This window comes from Orbicella franksi, chromosome 10 (genome assembly GCF_964199315.1).
Source record: "Orbicella franksi chromosome 10, jaOrbFran1.1, whole genome shotgun sequence".
NCBI lineage: Eukaryota > Metazoa > Cnidaria > Anthozoa > Scleractinia > Merulinidae > Orbicella > Orbicella franksi.
In genome coordinates, this window is record NC_138154.1 from 2,563,125 (window position 1) to 2,587,549 (window position 24,425).

Below are 24,425 nucleotides of genomic sequence, written 5' to 3' on the forward strand. Positions count from 1 at the left end.
CTTATATTCAAAGATATTATTTTAACACAGTTAGCCATAATCTAAAACAAGTATGTGACAAAGGTTAGGTATTATTGGATTGTTAAATGACAAGATAGAACAAGATCATGCTAAGATCTTGGCAAATCCTGACATCATGCATCAAGAGAAAATAATATAAAACCTTTTACCTTTCTTATAAGAACTTTGAGGCTGAAATTAACCACAATTTTAAGGAACAAGCTAAGAACATACCCAGATTGACGGTCAGTTAAGAATGTCTTTATTTTGCTCATTTGCTTTTGTCACAATTTGGGCAAGAATTTATCACAAGTCCTTGGAGAAGTCCTCATCAAGTTCTCACCAAGATCTTCATTGGGTCTGAAGACATTCACTGGTAATCATCATGCCTGAAAGTCCTTGGCAAGACACTGGTAGGATCTTTGAAAGTAATACACTTAAAGATAACATTATCTTATCTAAATTTTTACATAGAAATTGTACTAAAATTTCAATTTATATTTCTTTCAAAAAAAATGGCAGCATGCATCCTCTTGACAAGGTCTAATGAATTAAACATCATGACAATTACTAAAGATCATGATCAAACCTCTATTCCAGTCTCAGAGCTTACGTTCCATTTTATTCGTCTGTAATTTTGTTAGTTGTGTCACCCAGACATGCGGGCAATTTCAGTGAAGAAGCAAGTAGCTGTTCTATTTTGATTTGACACCCCTGTCAGACGAATAACCACAAGAAACTCCTCAATGGCCGAAATTAATTACCAACTCGTTTAAGCTACCTGGTTTTGGTGGCTTAAATTTTTTAATGAGAATTCAATTGAAGTTTTCTGACTCGCTTAACTGTAAGCAAGTTGGAAAAGTAACTGTTTTCACAGAATTTCCAGTTGTCGCTCATTAGTCAACCTAAAAACCACCCATGAAAACATTTCAAGTTAGTTTGACAGGCTGCCCTAGATTCATTTTAACAGGACAGACGCATGAAAAACTGACGTCAATTTGTTATAACTTTACAGTATTGCATCATCTACTTGGTATAAAAAAATGGTGTTTATGGCAAAATGATGCTGCCTAATGTTCTTCGGCTTTTTCTCAGGATCGAGAAAACTAACTCCGCAGAAGATTCAAAATGGATCCTAAATTTAAGGCTTTAATGAGACATTGAGAATAAGGTAATCAAATTCTGTGAGATTATTCCGAAACTAGACAATATCTAAAAATGCTAAGAAAATCCAGTAATACCACTTTTGAAGTTCACAGTAGAGACGACAACATGCTATGTATTGTTGTTCAACTATTACCGCATGTGATTGGTTGACAACTTACCATGACAACAAAATGGGTTCCTCGAGTACACTTCAAATGTCAGGACTTTAGAGCGACAAATTGCAGCTAATCCTTTTCTTATTGCCATTTCTGCAGTTATTTCTGCAGTGAATTACTGCGCGAGCTAGCTCACCCGCTCTTGAAAGTGAATAAAGAGAAATTTGTCTACATTCTTTGGTTTTTTCTTTGTTCGATACTTTGACTGAAATGCTTCAATTAGAAACACTGAATGAATTTTTTAGTTTCTTAATGGAACTTATGGCTTAAAAGTCGAATTTCTAAAGTAACTCGCAAATCATTGTAGTAAATCATAGTAAATATAGTAAATCATTGCATGCAATGGCAATTCTTTGCATGTCATAGAATTTTATATTTTACTAAAAAGAATTGTAGTTTTTTGTTTAGTATTCTCAAAGAATGGCAAAATCGTGATACAAACTAAATTTTGAGATGGCATTACCAGATTATATTGGCCGCCAGTGGGGAGAAAATATATTCTCATATTGGGCTCTGTCGCTTCGGGGCTTCGCCCAATAGCAGAACATATTTTCTCCTAACTAGCCACCAATATAATGCGGTAATGCCATCTCAAAATCCCAATACAAGAATATATTTTCTCTCAACTAGCCACAAATAGTTTTTTTCTTAAACAAAGAAAACATGTACTGTGTTTAATTTCTATCGAAGTGTTATCTGCTATCGAGGAGTTATTTGTCAGATGACGATAATACCTCAGACGACAGTCTTGACGAGTCTGTGTTTCGGGACACTCTGCCCAGCCTCTTTGATGAAGATAATGGAGATTTCCTCCAATCCTTGATGCTCATTGGCAGTAATAGTGAGAGAAATGCGTTTTTTGAACATCTCAAAGAGCAAGTTGCCAAATCAGAAACTGAAGATGCAGCCAAACATTCGACGAAAGAAGCCACGAAGAGGAAGCAGTGCGAACTTATGGAGCAAGAGATAGCTAAAGCCCAAGAAGCAGCAGAAGCATTGAATTTGTTGAGGAAGGCACAAGAAGGACGGGTTCCACCTCAGCCTAACGAAAATGGAGTTCTTGTTTCAGTACATCATGTTGACTTAGGTGTCCTAATGTGATCATTCCCCTCTTCGGCTACAATGTTGGCAGTGTACGATTGTATTGGATCCCTTAGCCTTACTCCCAAGTATTTTAGATTGACTAAGATGCCTAGTTTTACTCTATACCCTGAGGAAAGTGTGGCTATCGCCAACAGAGAGCTTCTTCAATGTTGGAAGAAAGTTTTCCATTACCGTTAGCATTAGATGAGAATGAAGTAACCTTCTTTGAAGGAGAAAGTGATAAACCCAAGACATCTGCTGATGCAACCATATTGGATGTCTCACCAAAGCCACCAGAAGTTCTTCTTGAGAGTGATGATGAAATGCAAACAACAGAGATAATTACACATGACAGCTACACAAGCTTGGAAGAGCGTCATAAGCAGGAGCATAATGCGCTGGAGAAGCATCACGAAAAGATCATCACAATTAGTCAACATAACATCACTGAATTAATGAGCATTTATGAAGATCCAGAGGTTTCTAAACAAAAGCTTGTAGTTCTCTTTGATGAAGACTCTGGAAGTGGTGATGGAGTGGTTCGTGAAATGCTCCCCATTTTGGGAGTGTTTTGTACTGCTAAATTGTGAACGAAGCTCCCAATTCACGGTATCAGTGTCACCAGCGATGCGCCCAAACGATTATGCCACGGTAGGGTGAATTTTGACTCATGGGTTTTTGCTCTGCGGAAGCTTTCCAGTGCAGTTAGCGAGCGGTTCTCTCCACCAAGCCATCTTTAGGTCAGTTGACAATGATTGCCTTTTTGACTCATTCTTGTTGCTGCTACCTGAGAAAGAACAGGAAACAATGCTTATCGGTTTAAATGGGACAAAGCCATTTCTGTCAGAAGAGATCATGGATATCTTAGATGATTTCAAGGAAACTACCATGCCCTTGCCTAGTAGTCTTCGTAAGTTATTACTGAAAGTAGCCGCTGCAGAGTTGATAACAAAGCCTTTTCTTCCATTACTAAAGCTACGAAAAGGGATGGGGGAGTTTTGGAATGCACTGACCAGAGAGGAGTTAGACTCGCTTTACCAAATGTGCTGTCCTACCCCAGAGAGAGTTGCAGGTCAACTGAATGCCACACCAAGCGATCCACAAGAGGAAAAAGTACACAGGTGGGTCAAATGCTATGTTGGGAATCTGGATGCAAAAATGGCAGTGAAGTTTGTTCGTTTCTGTACTGCCTCTGACGTGCTTCTTCTAGATAAAGGCATTGTAGTGCACTTCAAAAACATGGTTGAAGCCATTAGGCCAACAGCCCATATGTGCTTTTGTGCCTTAATTGTCGCCCCTGAAATTATTGATCCTTCCATCACTTGAGGGATAACTTTGACTTTTACCTCAGAGATCCAAGGCATTGGGATTTCTCGGACTAAATCACCACAGGGAAACGACAGAGATTCTGTGATCATGTTACTGTTTATTGACAATGTCAAAGTTGGTCCATGGTGGCTGTAAACACATGTGACAGCATTTACCCTGTGTTGGAAACGATACAAAGGAAACTGTTAATGTTTTAGATGTTAGCATTTTATTTCTTTGATTACTGGTTTATGTGATCGTGTGATATTTTGATCAAGTTAATGTTTATTGACAATGTCAAAGTTGATCCCCAGTGGCTGTAAATACATGTGACAGCAGTTAAACGCCATGTTGAAACGATATAATGGAAGCTGTTGATGTTTTGGACTTTAGAATTCTGTTTCTTTGATTACTGTTTTTTTTTTGGTTGTATAAGGTGCCACATTGTTAATACTGCATGCATTTTGCACGGAGTCTGATAGAAGTGAAATTTGACATCAAATCCAAACGTCTATTTAAAATCAAAACCAAAAATAGAAAACTGATTGCAGTTCTGCTAGTAGAGTGATGTATAATTGAAGTGCATCTTCTACAGTTTTTGGCAAGGAGAAGTTGTTTTCTTCCATAATATGAAGCATAAGCTCAGAAGGTTGTTCACGACAACCAAAGGGTGCACGTTCCTTGCAGAAGTTTTCAACCGCTGTGTCCAAATCATCTTCATCAACTTCAGTTTGATAATTTATGGAATCTAAGAAAGACAAAAATAAAAAGGTAGTGCATACAATTTGTTCCTCGTTAATGCTCTAGAGTGCATGGGTGTGGGTTCCCATTAAGGATATCAATGTTTTCACACCGCCTATTACCTGTCATTTCAGGAAGAAACAATAACATGTCTGGTTTGCCAGCAGGGGTTTCTTCTGCAACACTGTGGTATAACAGAACTGTAGGCAACCCTGCAATGATGGGTTTATAGCAAAATTAGTTCCAAAAGGCAATTGTAGTTATTCATGATAAAAAAGTGAAGATTTTCTAGTGAATATCAACACCCTGTAACGCTTTCGACCAACGATCAATGCAACCATAAAGATACTTTAAACAGTCCCTCTGGTCTTTTCGGTAAAATTGTACTCCTGTAACTTTTGATTATGAAGCTGCCAACCGGACGAATGAATGATTTTAACGCAAAACACAGAGACCAGAGATTGGTGTATAGGCTGCACAGCATGGTACTTCTGAAATTATAAAATACAGCTAACTATGCTTTCATAAAGGTGTGCAACATTCTGTTTTTCTTTTTAAAGTAATTTTAAAACAGATTGAGGGAATTGCCTCCTCCAAACTACTCTCTGTTAGGATGTAATCATGAAGTACGTGACACGTAAAACATAAAGTGTGTGACGTGTGACGTTAAACGTAGAGTACGTACATCTGGTACACTTTATACGAGGAAAGAACGTTGAAAAATCACTGCAAGAGTTGTTCAGAAAGAAATATAATATCTTCAAGTGCTACATGATTTACTGTGTTTTTTGGGGGTACGGTTAAAATTAAGTCAAGTGGAACTCTTGGTGCTAAGCAAATGATCTACTTCCTCTTCAGTGTAATCTTTGTTTTTAGTGCAAAGTCAGTAGGACAGAGGACTATTGGGGTTAGAATATCGCAAGGAACTTCAAGTCAGCGAAATGCTAGTTTCTGGCCAAAAACGTGGCCCTCAGATGTCGAATGTTTTGCCAGTTGGACACAACACGACAACATGGCAAAAGACTGCAACAGAAAGTTATTAATTTCGTGTAGGGGTGGGGAGAGCATATGAACTCCCTCACAGGGTAGGTGAGACAAGTGGCCCTTTGAAAATACTTAGCAATTGCCTGTTTTCCACTCCCTAGGTTTTTTTTGGTATTTATTGATGTGGTTTTCTTCTAGATGGCAAAGTTCTGTACTTAGAACCAGAACACACCTGTATAGAGCGGGTCTCAATGGTAAGGAATAAGCACAAGAAGACTCCACTGATGGTAAGGATAACAGCTTAGATGCAAAGATCTCATCCTTCGAGTTGTAGGAAGGTTTGAATCAATGCATGAGTATATTAAAAAAAATAAAACACGTTACGGGACACTGTGGACAAGTATAAAATGGACTTCCTCGACTACAGTATGGAAAAATCGCTTGTTCAACCGGATGCATCGCTTATTAAATTAGCGTTCTTACAGAAACTTTTGCATTCTTAACAAACGACAACATGCATATTACGCCTTATTAGCTGCCTTTAGTGAAGCTTGCTGCCTTGACACTTTCCATTCGGAACCACTCGTTTGATTTAATCAATAAAAATGAAAATCCAGCCAGTCAGACTACACCCCGATTATCAACCACAATTCCTGCCCGCCAAATCAAGCTACTGCCAAATGCAGAATACACATGGATAAGGTCAAGACAACTTTCTATATTTTAATTCCAAATCTTTAATCTTAATATACCAGTCAAAAATAAATGACCACAGTAGTACTCACACTTGCAGCGGGTCATCATTCATGAAAATACCAGCATCTTGCAGATCCTAAGAGAATGGCAGTGAAGAAAACCTCAGCTTAGATATAGCTCAATCTCATGAACATAAAATTGATAAGGAAAAAAACTGGGCATCCTGCGACAACACTAATCAAACCTTGAAATAGTTTATCCACCAGCTTGAATTTGACTTCCTCAGAAAAGACCACCAAGCTTCTATTCTCTGAAATATACAAGAAAAACTCATAAGGTTTTTAAGCCAACTTGTGATAGCTGAATGTTTCATGTAATATATATCTGAGCGATTCACTAAAAAAATGCCCGTCAGGTTTTCACCAGGGCCAGGGTGAAGATCGATTTGGCCTGCGAGCCCAGGCCTAGCCAGCTAGCTGCTCTAAACCTAGGGGGGTGCTCCGTCAAGGCTGGGTTGTGGACATGGCCCAGGCACTGACCTATCTACTAGTGGTTTCTATTCATATGGGTCTTTGCCCTAAAAGTAATGAGACGATACAGAAATTTGAAATAATCTTGGAAAGAAGAACACTTCTCGAGCATGTAACCCTTGAGCTCAAACATAATTTTTGGCAAAGGTTCATTTAATGTGGGAGCACTTGTTAGACTCCAAACAAGAAAGATCGAATCATGGCTTTGGAAACTACTTTGTTTTACAATGGCAAATGTCACCCCTGTCGCCTTTTTGGTCAGCATAATTACCACCAGAAAATAGTTTATGACGCAGCAACTGATGGACAAGTGAACAAGTTAATTATTTCTCACCCAACTAACTGCTATAACTCACTATGCTACGCTCCTTAACCCACTGACTCCCGAATGATTTGCACACGACCCACGCCTAAATTCCCGGGCAATTTTTGGACATTTCAGAGCGAGCACAAGTGCTAAAAGTAAACCACATGTGCAGTAACCACACACACAAGATTAGGCTTCAAGACTTCATTTATTTTAAGTTGAATAAATGAAGGGCCAAAATATTAGAAAATATCAACAAAAGAAGTCAACTCGATGTTTATAACTGATAAGAAAACAAGAAATTACATTATGTCTTTGCTGCGCAACAAAACGCCCGACAGAAGCTGAGAAAATTGAATGTGCAAAAATGAGTTATTATTGACTTCAGAGAACAAATTGAAACCAAATACGACAGAATTTCCATTCTTGTACTATAACAGCTAACATTTGAGAAAACAATGGAAATTAAATGCGAAAGGCACATGTAAAAACCAATTTGAAAGTGAGAAATCAAATAATTTCTTTGCTGCACGACGAAATATTACAGCACTGCAGAAAAGAGATTTAAGTCAAAAAGACAACAAAAACAAGCTAATTATTTTGAGATCAATCGTATTTCAACGGTGCTAAATTAGAAGCCACTTAGTTTTTTTCTTGGCAGTTCTGTAATAGCTGAATAAGACTCAAAACTATATTTGAATGAAGCGAATAACTTAATAAAACAAACTGCAGAACACACATGTAAGATGAGGGTTCTGGCACAGTGGTTCTTGCGGGTTTTCCCCGAATCCCGCCACCCCTTCCACCCGGGATTTGGGGAAAAACCTGCAAGAACAACTGCGACCAGAACCCTCATCTTACATGTGTGTCATAAAAATAAAATTGCGCGAGCGGTCCAGCGAAGCTATAATGTCTGTAATCAATATAAGCTGATGTGGCACACAAATACTTTTTCTTGAAGAAATGCCTGCACTGATTATATACAAAAATGCGGCAGAATTTTTTTCCTATTGAAGTATCTGCACATGTACATACGCCGAGATGGCTGCCGCGAGATATTTGTCCGATGTTCTGCGATCAAGCAAATGTCAACTTTCCGAGGCCATTAAAAACCTACCTCCAGAGCTTCGTGAGATAATTTACAAGGAGTATCTCAAGATTTTTTGTTTGGGCCGAAAAACGAACCAGAACAGAATTTACAAAAAAAATACGCTAAGTCAACGCGCTGTAAGTTATTTTTTCACCACAGATGTCAAAGTGAATCGAGCAGGAGGAAACGAGAAAATAGCAAGATTTAATCACAGCGTTTGATCGATCGTAACATGTGATATTCCTTGAACAAGGGACTCAATTGAGCCCGTTTAAGTTTTCTCTTCTTCTCGCATGGCTGCAACGACTTGATATGTCATCTGTCTGGCCTCTTTCTGCAAAACGGGTATAGAAAGTTCCATGAAAATAAAGCAAATCGCGTGGAAAAGCACAATCATTTTGGCCTTCAGAAGTACTGTTGTGATATAATTTATTCAGCCAATCTCTAATTATAGCTCAAGTATGACATCATCTCGCCACCCAAAAGCGCATGCGTATGTGTGAAAATACTGCAAAATTTAGGCAAAGGACAGAGAAGCTACACCACAAGTGATAGGAGAGGCAAATGGATCAATATATAGCTTGCAGCATTATACTATCTATCAGCAAGCAAATGAAGGTGCTTTTGGATGTGAGGTTGGCTCCCTCTGATTCCTAATGCGGCATGTACAGGCGCTTGTCAGGGGTATGGGGTGAGGCCGTCCACGGTGATAACCCCGGGTGAACCCGCCCCGGCCCAGTGAAGACTGGGGGGTGCTCAGAGGTCCCTTGGGATCTCACACCTCATTCCCAGAGCTAAAATGGGAATCGACAGCTGCCTTGTCAGCAGCGGGAAAGTTTTAGCCGGGGCTAGGCAAGAACAGCCAACGAGCATCCCCCAACAGGGCTTTTGCCCTTTTGTGTGACCTGTCTGCAACGTCACGCATGACAGTAACGTAACCCAGTCACGCAACATCACAAGTGAAGGTAACGCGGTGTAACACAATCATCTGTTTTTAAATAATACTAAGAGATAGTTTTGTGTTTTTTCGCTCAAAATTTAGTTCAAATTTGTGCTGGGCTCCACAAGTTTTTTTCTAAATTCTTGCCGAATCTGGTTTCTTAATTTTTCAAGATCTGGCTGGAGTGGATTTGTTTGTTTTTGCACAAAGTTTGAGCGTAAAGTCTCTTTAAGTTGGCGATATTTCTGCATTTCACATGTGATCAGTTGAAACTCCGTGTCAGAAACACAATCATTCAGAGCTTTTGAGACAGAGCTGTTTATCGAGTCATGTTTTGCAAAAGCCAGACAATGGATTCTCGAGTGCTTATTAACTTTGCATTCAAACTTCTTGTTCACAACGGACAGGCCAGTGGAAACTGCGCCAGATAAAGCTGCTATCGCGGTAACAGGCGTGCCGATAACAATTCCAACACAAGTGAGTGATGTTGCAACAGCCCCAGAAGACAGAGCTGCCGTGACGGCGCCAAGGCCAACCACGGAATAGTGAATCGCTTTCCGGACTTTTTTATATTTTTTCAACACAAGCCTGTAATGCTCAACCTCAACAGATATTTCTTTTTCAATTTTACTTATTTCAGTTAGCCGGAAATTCTCGGCATTTGTCGTTTCGGGAAGGTTAGGATAGATTCTTTCAATCTCAGCAGGAGGAGCGGAAGGCAACAGATTTGCAGAAGACATTGTATATAAAGAAATTTAATTTAACTCTAATTCAAAAAGAAGCGGGAAGCCCTTGAAATCAAAGAGTTTACCATTTTCATCTTTGACGCTAATAGTTGTGCTATTTATAAACTCGTCTGTAGAACAGTTTCGCAAAACCTGTTGCGGAGAAGCGTGGTAGTTTACCTTTTCAAAAGGCTTCCCTTTCACATCAAAAAGGGCTAAGACATCTGACCTTTTGCCATTGAACAGATTCCGTTCTGTGTCGATCAAATCACAATGAATGAAATATGTCGTTGGAGATGTAAGCCGTTTTACAAAGGTTATAGGCGACAACTTTCGCCAAATACCAAGCAAATTGGCTAAATCGCAATCAAGTTCAATTAGTTTTTTCCCCAAATTTCTGATTACAAGCTGGCCAACAGGTTGATTTATTGCTGTTTGCAACTCTTTATATTTATATTTGTCGAATAGACCTTCTATTTCTTTTGCCATTGTTTCTAAACTGTAATGTCCTGGCATTATTTTACTGATTGACAAAGCTATATCTTTGTCCTTATCTCCCAAGGTGGCTGAACCTTCTTTTTTCAAAGTGTCCCTGCTGTTGAATAAACTACAAGATACGAGTTTCATGAAATGGACTTTCGGTATGGGGTCTTCAAAATAGATAGTCTCTCCGTTCTCTTGCATGACAATAGTGAGAACAACCATTTTATATTTAACAAACAAAATTGTGTTCAAATACAATGGCGAATCTGTGGAAAGATCCTGAGCTTTTGAAAAAAGCGGCAATCGCAAAGGAAAAGGCGTGGACAAATTTTTTAAACCACTTTCCAAAAGCGGACAAAAGCCGGTTCATTTCACAAGAAAGCATCGACGAGAAAAATAACGCAACCGAAGAGGTGTTTTTCAAAGAAAGCAAAGGCTCGTTTCAAAGCGTCTTCGGTTCAGACAGGCGGTATTGGAGTGCAGAAATGAAAAAAGCGCTCGGTTTGGGAGACAGTGGAGGTTTTCCTTATCAATTGTCGCCACTTGGTTCAAAAGTTTCCTTGCCCATCCCTGCGGAACCTTTCGACGGAAAAGGACCAAGCTTGAAGAAAATATTCGACGCCGAAATCAAAATCTACATCATGACTGACCAATATTTCACAACAAAATTCAGAGAAATATTTCAAAAAACCAACCTGAGGCACACCTCTGGAGCTGAATCAAAACACTGGTTAGGAGGGCCTGACATGAAATATTGGCCGCAACAGCTCAACTTTGCTGTTTTCTGTGCGACACAGGGGTGTGAAATTTCTCACGAAATCTTTGACAACGGGATAAATCTGCCCCAGCAGATAAGAGCTTTTCACAAATTCCACGTGTATTTCACCGTCAGGCGCCTTTTGTACCAGCTAGGAGGTATTCAGAGCATGAGCGCTTTGCCCGGAGACCCGCCTTTCAACCAATTCAATAATCATTATGACATTGCTTCGTACAAAAGGCTATGCAACAAGTTCAGTATAGATCTGTTGAGTGATTTCCGCTACACGAATGGGGAAAACCATGGTCTGGGAAGCATTTATGTGTACGCGCCAGACGCGACTAAAACTGACTATAAATACCTGCGATGGAACAAATTCAGCAATGAAGGCAAGAAAGCTATAAAAGGGGACTTGATCTATTACATTGAGCCGGGTGCCATTTCTGATACCCAATCGGACTGGTTTGCGCCAAACACAGCATCAGGTTTGACGCAGGCGGGCTTGGCGCGAATCAACCAGTCAATCGAGGCTTTCGTTTATTGCATCCTGGGCAAGTCAATGTACGCAGCAGTATTCTCGGCTCTGGTGGTCAAGCGAGAGAAGCCCAAAGCGAGTTTCTTGTTCTGATGGAAGACGCGATCAGACAGCCCGACCTGGCCGAGAGTGTGCAAAGGTACCAGCTCACACTGGATCAAGCGAAGGTCAGGCTCAATCTTGCTGTAGCCCCCATCGCCTGGCTCATGCCCACGCAAATGATAATAAACACAGAAAGCACAATCGGTTACAACAACAAGCTGAAACAGGCGATCTCCGGGATGAAACTTGGGGTCAACAACGAGGTAAACCCAGAGACAAAAAAAGCTGGGCTCAAACTCATGGCAGGCGGCCCGTCAAAAATTAACCCTTCCAACCCGATACACAAAGCCGCAACAGCTGAATCAAGGAAATCAGCTTTGGCCGAAACTCAGCAAGCACAACCAACGGCACAAAAAATAGAGCCCAAGGCTACAGATAAAACACTGCAACACAAAATAAACAAAACAGCTGTCATTATCAGTGTAGTAGGATTATCGGCTTTGCTGTTCATGGCTTGGCGGTAAAGTTAACGCCACTTATTAAGATATTGTTCAAACAAAAAGGCCACCGCAGCAAGAATAAGCAGCCAGGTGTGCTCGGCCAGAAACCCGATGGCTTGGCCCGCAGCTTTGAATAGAAAGCTCACAATTGAGCCAATTAGCCCGGGCAGCAGAGAACCAAGTTTCACACCAATATCTTTTACCTTATTTCCCAAAGCCTTACCAGTGGCTTTCAAAGTGTTTGTGAGGGCTCCATGACAACTCTGATTGTGACCCCGGTAGCAAGAAGAACAGCGGTCAATGTCACACCATTTTTTTGAAGATCTCTTTGACCCTTTCCAAGAGAGGCCGCCCCCTTTCCCTTTCCGCAATCTGAGTTTGCAAACGTGCGAGCTCCTCGTTTCTTTCTGCCACTCTGCCTTCTGCAGCTTCTTTGTCGGAGGGCGAGCCATTCTCATCTTGGATGATTGCCTGGTCTTCCTCGTTTTGGCACTGCAGCTCACTTTCCTGCTCTTTCAGGTCGTCCAACATTTTTGTTTGGTTAAGCCTTTCTTCCATTGTGTTTGTTTCACTTTCTTTTGCTGCGAGGCTGGCCCTGAGTCTGTCAACCTTGGCTTGTTCTTTTTCTCTGTTTCTAGCTTGTTTTGTTAGCGAGTCTAATTCTTTTTTCTTGTTTTCAAGATCGGTTTGATAGTTCTTTTTCAGTTGTTCCAGCCTACGCAGCTCTGCTTCACTTTCAAGATTCAAACCTTGTTTATCCTGAATGGCATCAATCTGAGCATCAGTTTGCTCGATTTTACGTCTCAGAACTTCCACTTCTTTCTTTTCTTCTTCTCTTTGCGAAGAGAGTGTTTCCACCTGTTCTAGTTGGATCTCTGCCTCTCTTAAACTTTGGCGGGTTTCTCTGATGGTGTCACAGTCTTCAGGTATAATTTCTTCAGCCATTGGCCCAAGTTGATCTTTTAAGCTGTCTAAAAAAGTTTTCATTAAGCCTGACTCATCATCTTTTAGAATCTTGTACTCACCCTTTTTAGACCCCACAGCAACAATTTTTCCCTCATTTTTTCCAGTGCCTCTTCTAATACTGATTTTTTCAAAGTTTGCCTTTAAGGAATTTGTCTTTTATCGTATCTACAGCTTTTTTGAGTTTTTGCCGCAAATAACTTTCTTTTTGAAGATCACTGATTGAAGGTGTTCTTTCAAGCAAAGGGGTTTCTTCCTGATAAGAAGGGTCGGGCAGGCCTGACTGCTCATGCTGCATAGTACGCATTTCCATTTGTTCACCCATGTGGTAGGGGGCGCCAGGTTGGTAGGGAGTGGAGCCGTGCCTGGCTGAAAAGGTTGGGTTCTCTCAACCTCTTGTTCCTCATCATAGTCATCATCATGATCAAGCCGATTGTCAAGGTCCGGGTCTTCGTAACCAAATTTGCCACCGCCTGTCGCCATAATAATATATTTCAATTCTGTTATTTTTAAATTAGAAAATAATCGCCGGTTTATTATACAAAATGTCAGTGCCAGAGAACCTTCGCCCAACGTACAACGAAAAGACATTACACGCCATGCAGGCCGAGCACGCGGTCAACCGAATCACCTTTATCCGCTCTGAAGCCAACCCCAGCGATAAGCTGTATGTTTCCGTGCCCAAGCTGAACGAGAACGAGGTTCTGGTGCCGGGCTCGCTAGCGCTTTGCTTTGACATCGACATTTCAGGAGGGCACGCCAACAACTTCCTTGTTCAGAATGTCATGTGCGCGCTCATTGACAGGCTGGTCGTGAAGTCTGCAGGCACTATCCTGCAAGACACGGTTGGATATGACATCTACAAAACTTTCAAAGACCTTTTCCTTTCACAGGAAAAGTGAGACAGCATGATTCTCGAAGGGATTCAGAGCGAGGATCTATGCAAGATCCGCTCAGGCGCTGGAGACAAGAAAACCTCGGGCATCAATGCTGAAAACAAGCTGAACGAAGTATACGAAGCAAGTACCGGATCAGGCTTGACCATCAGATTTTAACCAACTACGGTGTTTTCTACTCCCAGGCCCTTTACAACAACCTCACGTTCAATGTAAAACTTGCTCAAGCTATACATGCGGTAAGAGGCCCCGACACAACCCAGCTGAAATACAAGCTGATCAACATCCAGCTTGAGTACGAAATTATCCGCAGCAAAACTCTGGCAGACGAGGCACACAGCGTTTACTCCAGCGGCAAAGAGTTCACTTACGACCACATGATGCATGGCAAAGAGGTGTCTTTCAAAAAAGGCACTGACACTAGGATCAACATCAAAGTCAATGCCCAAAGAAGGTCACCAAAAGCCCTCCTCCTCCTGTTTGTAGAGCCGTATACTGCGGGCGACAGAGATTCAGAAAAATTCATCTTCCCGGATCTGACGAAAGTCAGGGTCATGGTCAACGGCTCACCCAACATGCTTTTCAACGACGGCATCGAAGGCAAGGACATGTGGGAAAAGGCCCACCGCTTCTTTACGAAAGAGAAAAATAAAACCGAGCACATGAATGTGACAAAGTTTTACACTGATGATAAGTTCGGGCTTGTGATTGACATGCACTCCATGGCAGATCAGTCGTTGCACAGCAGTGGCAAGTGCATTGTGAACAGTACAGACGGGGTCCAGCTGGAAATTGAGCAGAAAGCCGAAGGCTCAGGCGACGTGAAATGCCATGTATTCGTAATCTCCAACTCCCAGTTCAACATTATGGACAGACAGCTAGAATCTTTAGTTTTAAATATTACATGGACCCAAGCAAGATACCCTTCAACGCTCTCATTGTGGGACCGACTCATTCAGGCAAATCAAGGTTTGTGGTGGACCAGATCTACGGACCTTTCCGCTTCAAGTTCAACTACATCGTGCTCATCTGCCCAACATTCACGCACAACAAGACCTATCGCAGAATTGGTGAAAATGATCCAAGAATGAATGTGATAGTATGCGAGCAGCACGACATGGAAAAATGGTCGAAGCTAGTGAGATGGCTTTTCGAGGGCACCAACACGCTCATAATACTCGATGACTGCGCAGCCTCAAAAGATGCGAAAGGGCGTACAGGCAAGCTGGTGAATCTCACCTTTTCTGCTTGACATATGGGCATCAGCGTTTGGGTGCTGACTCAGAAGATGACCGGCATAACAGCTTCCTTCCGGGAGAACGTGACGGCAATCATTCTCTTTTACACCCCCTCGGCCAAGACCACGAAAGCCATTTTTGATGATTACACTAGTGAACTCTCTCAAGATGAGTACAAAGGCCTGGTTTCAAAGCTGAAAGAGCGAAAGTTCTCTTACCCTCACTGGAACTTGATTTTGGCTATTTGAGTCTGAACCAATAGTTTCCAACTTTCTTTCAGCCTGGTAATACCTGTTTTCCAATGCCCTCTGTATCTTCTTTGAGGGGAATCCATGAAAAACCAAAATACAACTGAAAGTTAAAAACCAGATACCATGCTAACTGAGAAACTGAAATATATTTGTTTTAATTACATGGTTTCGACACTCAAGGTAACAAAATTTTCCTGACCTTTCCCAGACTCAAAACATTGTTCACAGACCATAATCAACTGCAGTCTGTCAAAAAAGACTCCATAGTATATAGGCACTAAAACCACTTCTAAAATACAGAGCAACCAAATTAAACTATCAAGACTGATAACTCTAATCATCAATGATTTAGATAAACATATAGAGGCAAAAACTAACGATAGACAAATCCGACGTTTCGGCGACATCTTGGTGCCATTGTCAAGGGAAACTAATTAAATATGCGATTTCAAGAGTAACTAAGAGTTCAGAGTTTCTAATTTGCATAAGTTAGACAAAGACTTTAGCACAAACTGAGTCTGATTGTACATTTAAACACGATCGTAATTGTTTAATGAGTAACATCTCATTAATGAGACAATCAAACTTGTGGCATTTTTTCAACACGCTAAAACAATTGCGAAGGTCATCCAGAATCCTGCCTGCTTGTCTATTATAATAGTGATTGCGTACTGACGAGGTCTTGCTTCTGTCCATCAACGCGTACGAACAGATGGCCACGGGTGTAACCGACATAATCAGCATCGCACTGGTCACACTTGAAGTTATACACAACGCATTGTTGATCAATGAGCTGAGGCTTAGGTTCGCTTGTTGGGAACTCCTGGGCAATCTTGTGGCTCATAAACACCGGTTGAACACTGGTCTGCAGCTTCACACTGAGATCTTTCAACTGTGTCTTCACGATATTAGCAGACTCCTGGTCTTTAAATGGTATGACAACCTGAGTAGTGTTTTCTGTCGTAGATCTGGACTGTAATGAGGGCTCGTCGGCGACCTTTAAATTTAGGAAGGTTTTGACAGTGGAGTCAACAAGGTGCTTGGGATATTTCAGTTTAGAGATAACAGACTTCAGTCGTTCGCACTCCTCAGTGAAGTAGGACCATGATGAAGACAGGTGATGTGCGCAATCAAGCATAGTTGTCAATAGTCCGCGCTTGTACCTATTATCGACATGACTGTGGTAATGGAGAAGCAGACCACTGTTTGTTGGCTTCACAAACACTTTAGTTTCAATACGAGGCGCTGTGTTTAGGAGTTGAGAACCGAGAAAGGGAAGCATTCCATCATTTTCGACCTCCATAGTGAAGTTGATGGCAGGGTGAGCGTGGTTGAGGGTGTTAAGAAAGTCCCTAGCTGTAGACAAATCGGGCATCACAGTGAATGTGTCGTCAACATATCGACGATAGTAAGGTGGCAGCTTGCCCTCAACATCTAATTTCTCTTCAATAGATGACATGAATACGTTGGCTAGCAAGGGCCCAAGGGGGGACCCCATCGCTACTCCGTCAATCTGTTCATACAGGGATCCATTAAATTGGAAAAGCTGCCCCTTGGTGGCAAGGGGCAGCTTTTCCAATTTAATGGATCTGTTCTGCTAAATTCACCTGACTTTAACAATTTTTTTTGTCAACAGAGTTCCTGGCCATGTCTGCATCAAAATGAAAAGGTAAATGGAATATTAACATTTGAATCAACTTGTCAAAATGTCAAATGTGTCTTAACATCAATCATTAGAGGCCTTCTGAAGGCCATGGCTTATGATCCATCATCAATTTCACATCTGGTAAAAATTTAATTGTTCTCTTTTTACAGTAGAGACTGTTTTATGTTCCCTTTTTAGATATAATTTTCATTGATATTTTCTTATACCTAACAATAATACTTTCTATATTTTACTCTCCATATATTTGACATACCTCCTTTTTATACTGTGTAATGCACAGGTGACCATCTTCATATGGAACCTAGCACAACATACATTTCACAAATTATTACTTTTTTAAACAATTAGGCTAGAGATGAAGAGAATACAATTTTCTTGTAATGAATACATTTTCACTGAATGCTTCTGTTGTATTGATAGTCTTGAACTAATTTTTTTTTAAAGTATATTACAGACAAATTCCCCAGAAAATAAGTACACCATTTTAAAATGAATAAACTTGACACCCTTGGGCAGTACATACTCTTTCTCTCTCCCTGCCTTTCTAGTAGTTGTGATCCAGTATATGATAGTATACTCATCAATATTTTTTACTCTTCAGATACTGATTCTGGCTATGTTCTTAAACTATCACCAATAAAGAAGGCAAAATCGGGAAATGAATATTTTACTTTTGACCTCCAAACATCAAGTTGTAAATTTGCCAAAGTAGTTGGCTTTGATCGTAAATATCATCAAAAGGCACTTCTTTTCCAGAACACTGGTACACCAGTTCGAGTATTAAATGCAAAATAAAAGGATGACGACCTATTTGTTAACAACCACTCAACTGCTGTCAAGGCTAATTCTGGTGATATTCACTTCGAAAGCACACAACCATCAACTAACATGCCAAGCGACTCCAGCCTGCCACATGGGAATGCTATTCAAATCTCACTCAGTTAGGTTAACTCATTAACAAGAAATCAGGGAGTGAATGTTAAAGGAACAATCACAATGGGAGATGCTGAATCAAAATAACTAACAAATAGAAATGGAAACCCAGGCCTTGTTAAAGGGGACTTGTCATTGATGACCAAACTGGTCATTCAACAATCCACAACTCAAACAGTTATGAGATCACAGATCTAAGCATTAAGAACTACAATGGGCACACACATCTTGGTTCAACAAGTGACACAACAATCAAATAAATCAGTATGCATGTTGACAACCCTAGAGGACCACAGCTGGTTACCAGTATCCAGAAAAGAGTAACAATACAGAAATTCATCTTTACAGATAAAGTGAGTGTTTTCATGACCTGCCAAATCAACAGTTGTAAAAAGATGCCGTATGCAATTGGATTTCCTGTCTTCACATGCCCAAGTTGTGGTACGTGCCAGAAAGTCAAAGGGGCAAAAAGGGTGCTACCGCTCGGTTATATGCTGAGATTGAAGGCAAACAAGTTTGGCTTACGGCCTTCACTGATGTGACCAAGAATTTACTAGCCAAAGTACACATATTGATACATGACACTTCAGATCAAATCAAAGAAGCCCTTCTGACAATAGAAAATATAACATTACTCATTGATTCTGAGTCAAACATCATCCTGGAAGTTAAAGAAAATGATACGTGAATTATTTGCATTGTCAGACAATATTGTGTTAACTTATGTTCTGTTACATACGTATCATTTAGACATTCAAAGCAAAGGAAATTGTTATGAAAAAAAATTATTTAATGACAAAGGAAAATGAAAATATAACAGTTATTGATTCTGCGTAAAACTTCATCTTGGAAGTTAAAGAAAATGATGCATGAATTATTTACATTAGCAGACAATATTGTGTTGGCTTATGTTCTGTTGCATAAGTATCCTTTAGACATTCAAAGCAAAGGAAATTGCTGTGGTTGATAAGAAAAAAACACTCTATGACAATGGGAAATATAACATCAGTTATTGATTCTGTGTAAAACTTCATCTTCGAAGTTAAAAAAACAATGCATGAATTATTTGCATTAGAAAACACTATTGTGTTGATTTATGTTCTGTTGCATTAGTATACTTTAGACATTCAAACCAAAAGGAATTCGTTATGGTTAATACGAAAAAATTTCTATAATGACAATGGAAAATATAACATAAGTTATTGATTCTGTGTAAGACTTGATCTTGGAAATTAAAGAAAATGACAAATGAATTATTTGCATTAGAAGACGCTATTGTGTTGACTTATGTTCTGTTGCATTGGTACACTTTAGACATTCAAAGTAAAAAGAAATTGTTATGGTTGGTAAGAAACAAAAATATTCTACATTGACAATGGAAAATATAACAGTAGTTTTAGATCTCCAGTAAAACTCAATTTTGGACATTAAAATTCTTTTGAATTCTGTACAATTGATATAAAAAGCAAAAGGAAATTGCTCTTGTTCTTTGCTAAAAACATGTTAGTTTCAAAGTCAAGTAATAGAGCTGAAATTCTCCATGTAAGATTCTTGAGTTTTTGTTCAAATAAAAATGTCGTGTTATTATGTTTGATCTTTTTGATGATGGCTACTCTAAGCTACCCTACAGACACTACAAAAAGCTCATTTCATTACTATAAGAGTTTTCCCAGTATCTTTACGCCCACCCAGCCTTTAATTCCTGAGTTCCTTAATTGATTTCCAATCCAAACTGCGCAGACTCAGTTCTCAATGTTAACATAGACATGCAAAGGAATACTTGCTTGCCAAAATAACAATTAAGAGAAAAACCTACCTTTTCCAGGTATCTTTGCCAAAGAACATGTGCATGTGTTCTTCAAATATCATTCAATTAATTAACTTCCCACTGTGAATAGCATGATAAAAATATGTTATTATCTTTTTGTATTTTAAAACAGATCCAACCGATCAAAGTACTATTGGGTTTGACAAAACAATTTTAACACCTACAATGAGAGACATCTGTACCTGGTCATGTGAGCATAAGAACCTAGTAAACCGGAGTGAAGCACACTGAGCAATGTGGAACACTCCATTGACAAGGTGTCTATTTGGGACCAACTGTTGAATTCTCAGTTGCTGACTTCATTATGTAATACTGATTTTTTATCGTGTTTATCTTATTTTTTTAATGAGTTTAGAGCAATTTTTATACAATCATACAATGATACACTAAGGCGGCTTATATTAAGGAATCTTGCATTCTCTTTTAAGCTGCCCTCAAATTCATTGGATTGACTTGTTCAATGTAATGTAATTTGGAATTTGTATTAAAGATTAAAGATTAAAGATTAAAGATGTACCTGGCTTAGATATTGCAGCAAACCCTCTTGACAGTGCATATACAAGTTAATTTGGTATCTGTCTTCAATAAATTTAATAACAACTCACGTATGTTGATACCCAATAATCAATATTACCTTATTTATTTAAATTTATACCTTTATCTTTCTAGTGATGACCTATTCACTTGTAGAACTTTAACTCCCGAATACGGCTGACGTTTAAAACTAGCACTCTAACTGAATGGAACAAAAGTAAATCTAAGCCCACACAAGTACGCTTTGCGGACCTATTTTTTAGAAGAGGGGGTGGGCAGGAGGAATCACTATGAGCATGAATGTAAATTCACCCAGCCCTCCCTTTATATTTCGTGTTAAAAATGTGACCCTCACCCGAGAAGTAGTTAAATTTGTAGTGACTCAACCCCTTCCTGCTGACAAAAATGGTTCCTGGCTGGATTATGCAATGATCCCGTCATCCTTCACACACGCACCCAAAAGCTAGAATAATGCAACCTCCAATTGCCCACTTTTTTCAGGGTGGTAAAGGGGTTGTGCGTGACGCGTGATTTGAGCAAAAATTCACCTGTGACGCGTGAAATCAGCCAAAATCTGGTCGTGACCCATGAATTATTGCTCTAACGTGACGCGTGATTGGCCTTGTTTGAGGACCGTGATACATGATTCAGCCGGAAATATACGTGAAAATCAAAATCCTTGTGAATCCATTTATAAACAACAAACCTGAATTGATAAACATCAGACAGTATTAACTCGTCTTTTTTTTTGTCACGCCTGCAGGATACGCCCCTACATATAACTAGTCTCAAATAAACAGATTATTATTTCACAATAAGCACGCAGCATGATATATGGTGATAAAGATAATTTTGCTGATTGTTAACTCTACATGTGTCTACAGAGTTAAACGTTTCACATTAGCATCTTTTGCAAATGGCAGCGACTAGAGATTTGGAAAGTTCGTCGGTAAAAACAGTTAGAGCTGTCGTGTTTTTTTTTCTCGGCAACAGAGTCTGGTCAAACTTCAAGTCAGCCAGTCCATAAAGAGAAGTTTAATGTGCCGATTTCGGAAAATGATCACAAGGAGCTCCGTAGTTTTAAACACCACCTTATGCAGTTTACAGGACTTGCGGACATCGTAGTTAGCAAAGGTCTAGGAAAAACTTTTGAAATGTCCATTGCCCATGTTCAGAAGGCTTCGAGTGGAGTGGAGGCGTTTTCTTTAAGAACCCAGGATGCCTGGAAACACGAGTTTCCAAAGCTTATTGACGGCAGTGGGATGCTTCAAGGTAAGCATTCACTGAGCATAATTTGTATCTTTGTTAGTGAACCTGTATGTGCTTGATGTAACCAAGAGCGTATTTATGCATTTATACCATTAAAGCCATTGTTGGTAGCATTGTGTATATACAAATATGCGCATGCAATTAATTGCCCACGTATGTACGTTATGTCTACATTCAGCGTGTGTATTTTTGTTATCCGTTCGCAGCGTTTGTGTATGGGATATTGACATCAGAGCTCACACTAGGAGGCCTTGTCATATGACGGGGGTGATATAAAGCATAGCATGTTTTGACATACCTTAATGAGGGTCTGAGTGGGGTTAACCAACTAGCGACAAAGGGCAAAACATATTACTGACTACTGACAAAACGAGGAAAAAATTACCGACTAGCAACAAAAAAAAAACACTCAGGTTTACCAACAAGCGACAAAGGTCGAGAAGTTTAACCGACAACCGACAAAGTAAGGAAAGTTTAACCAACAACCGACATGTGGACCCCACATTCAGACCCTCCTTAATCCTTATTGTTACTTATTTTTGTGGGAACTTAATTTCGTAAAAATAGATCGGGCATATTTAGCGGAACTTAATTTTACAGTTTGGCCAAAAAAACGTTAAAAGCATTAAAATAAAGTTAAAAGCGTTAAAAACAAGTTTTCGCTGGCCGGTCAAATCGCGGAAATCAAGTCCCGCGAATGTAGCAATGAGGTATACATTGTGGCACAGTTTCGGGAATTGTGCAGTTCTTTCTCCCTTCATGCAATTTTCTGAAGAGGCAATATGACAGCAAAGATGAAGAAAGAATTTTGTTGTCATCTGCTGTTTTTCCAGGCGGTGGAAGTCTCTAAAATGTAACCAATCAAATAATCGAAATTCTGCTTGTATGTATATGCATTTTACATGTACCGCATTGAATGAACTCTTATACCTTTATTTGTGCCTTTTCGCCATTGATTTTATTAAGTATTAAAAATATTCTACCAAATTTGTTTTTGCTACGTTTGCAGCTATATAATAGACCACTGTATGTATACAGAACATGCTTCTTGTCTGTTTATTTCAACTTTAGTTTTCCTATGTTACAGTGTTGGTTGTTCAGAAAGTCACCTCTTGGGCAACTGGGGTCCTTGTTTTGAAGTTGGTAGAAAGTAAAGGGCCAATGGACAGAGCGATCACCCCCATGACAAGCAACCTGCAAACGTCCAGCGAAAGTCATAAACGGCGTGCCTCTTCATTAGAAGATGAAGAACTAAGCATCCCACATGTACTGTTTTAGAATACGCAATTGATTTCGGAAACATGACTCATGAATCACTGAAGCGTACATCCTGTTGGTTAGCGTACTATTTTACCCATCCACAGTCATATTACCCTGTTCCACAAAATAGCATTTCTCTAAGTGATGTCCCTAAAATGAGGCAGTTGTCTGCGAATAAGATGTCGGAAAGTGATAAAGCCCCAATGAGGAAGTGGGCCCAAGAACACCGCAAGGCAGTAAGGCAACTTACAGTCCAGCAGAAAAACACAAAGCATGCCACCGGAACTCTCCCATTGACATGTACCAGAGAGACTTGCCAATTGGGGAAAGGATTCCAGGTCCAGCGGTATCTGAAACCGCTCAACGTAACACCAACATCAACAGTGATAATGTGGAGACAGCTGAGCAAGAATCAGAGTATGATTCTGCATCAGATGAAGAAGATGCGAGAGGAGATGCAGAGCCTTTGAGAGAAGTGGAAATCAATGACGTTGATATAAACTTCCTTTCAAAAACAATTCGCACTCATTCTGGGAGGGCAATCACCTTGTCAAACAGAGCGCTGTCTTCCTACTCATGATGGCAAGACCAGTTTAGTGAAATGAAGAGTGCAGGACCTTAGAAGAAATATTGCCCCGCCATGAGCCGGTTAAAATTCGTGTTGTCACCTTATCATTGTTTCATTTTTGAAATGGCTAATAATACGACTGATTATCTGTAGAGAATGCCTACTCTTGGCTCAATTTATTCGTTTTCCAGCTATTTTGGCAAAGTTAGTCCACCTGAGTGAACTGTCTTGCTATACTAGGCTATTAAAAAAAAAATACCACGCAAATGAACGGATCAGTTAAACCATACTTTATTCAACGAAACAAGTTTAATACGTGATTCGTGAAATACTCTGAAAAACGTACGTGATTTGTGATTTGAAGGAAAATAGGCCAGTGATTCGTGATTGGGACCCCCCCTTTACCACACTGTTTTTTGCCATGATGGTTTACCCAGTTTCCTTCAGGCAACTCATCTTCCTCTTCACTTTGACTGTCCTTTGAGTCATTTTCATCCGAGTTGCTTGCATCCACAAATTCCAGTAGTAGTTCATCTTCACTTTCTGAGCCCTTGCCGACAATAAAATCATTATCTTCTGAGTGTCTGAGGCTTCCATTGCTGCAGTTTTTCCCGCACTCAATGTCAAAATCCTGTCAAGATTCAGCAGCACTCAATCTCAAAATGTGCCAATGTAACTTTAACATGTATATAGCCATGAACAGTTTCGGGAGGAGGGAGAAACGGCCAAAAAAGATAGGGAAGAGGGAAAAAGAAAGCAAAAACATAGGGAGACTGGAGAACCAGTATAAAAAGGGAGGACGGAGAATGTTCTTTAGAAAAATGTGACATGACTGTTTAAGGCCTTAGTAGTAGCTCTAAATTCAAGGACATTACTGACTCACAGATGAGGGCAGCTTTGGCCACGAACTGGAAGTTAAAGTGTACACATATGTATGAGTTCTTGCATGTAGTCTCAACAATTTTCTTGCCCTCCC

The 24,425-nt window shown here is 39.9% G+C and overlaps 2 pseudogenes; both read left to right on the plus strand.

The window, feature by feature from the left end:
* Positions 1-1,878: 1,878 nt before the first annotated feature.
* On the plus strand, positions 1,879-7,648 carry LOC145500548 (uncharacterized; annotated as a pseudogene).
* Positions 7,649-17,526: 9,878 nt separating this feature from the next.
* On the plus strand, positions 17,527-18,688 carry LOC145501299 (uncharacterized; annotated as a pseudogene).
* Positions 18,689-24,425: the final 5,737 nt, after the last annotated feature.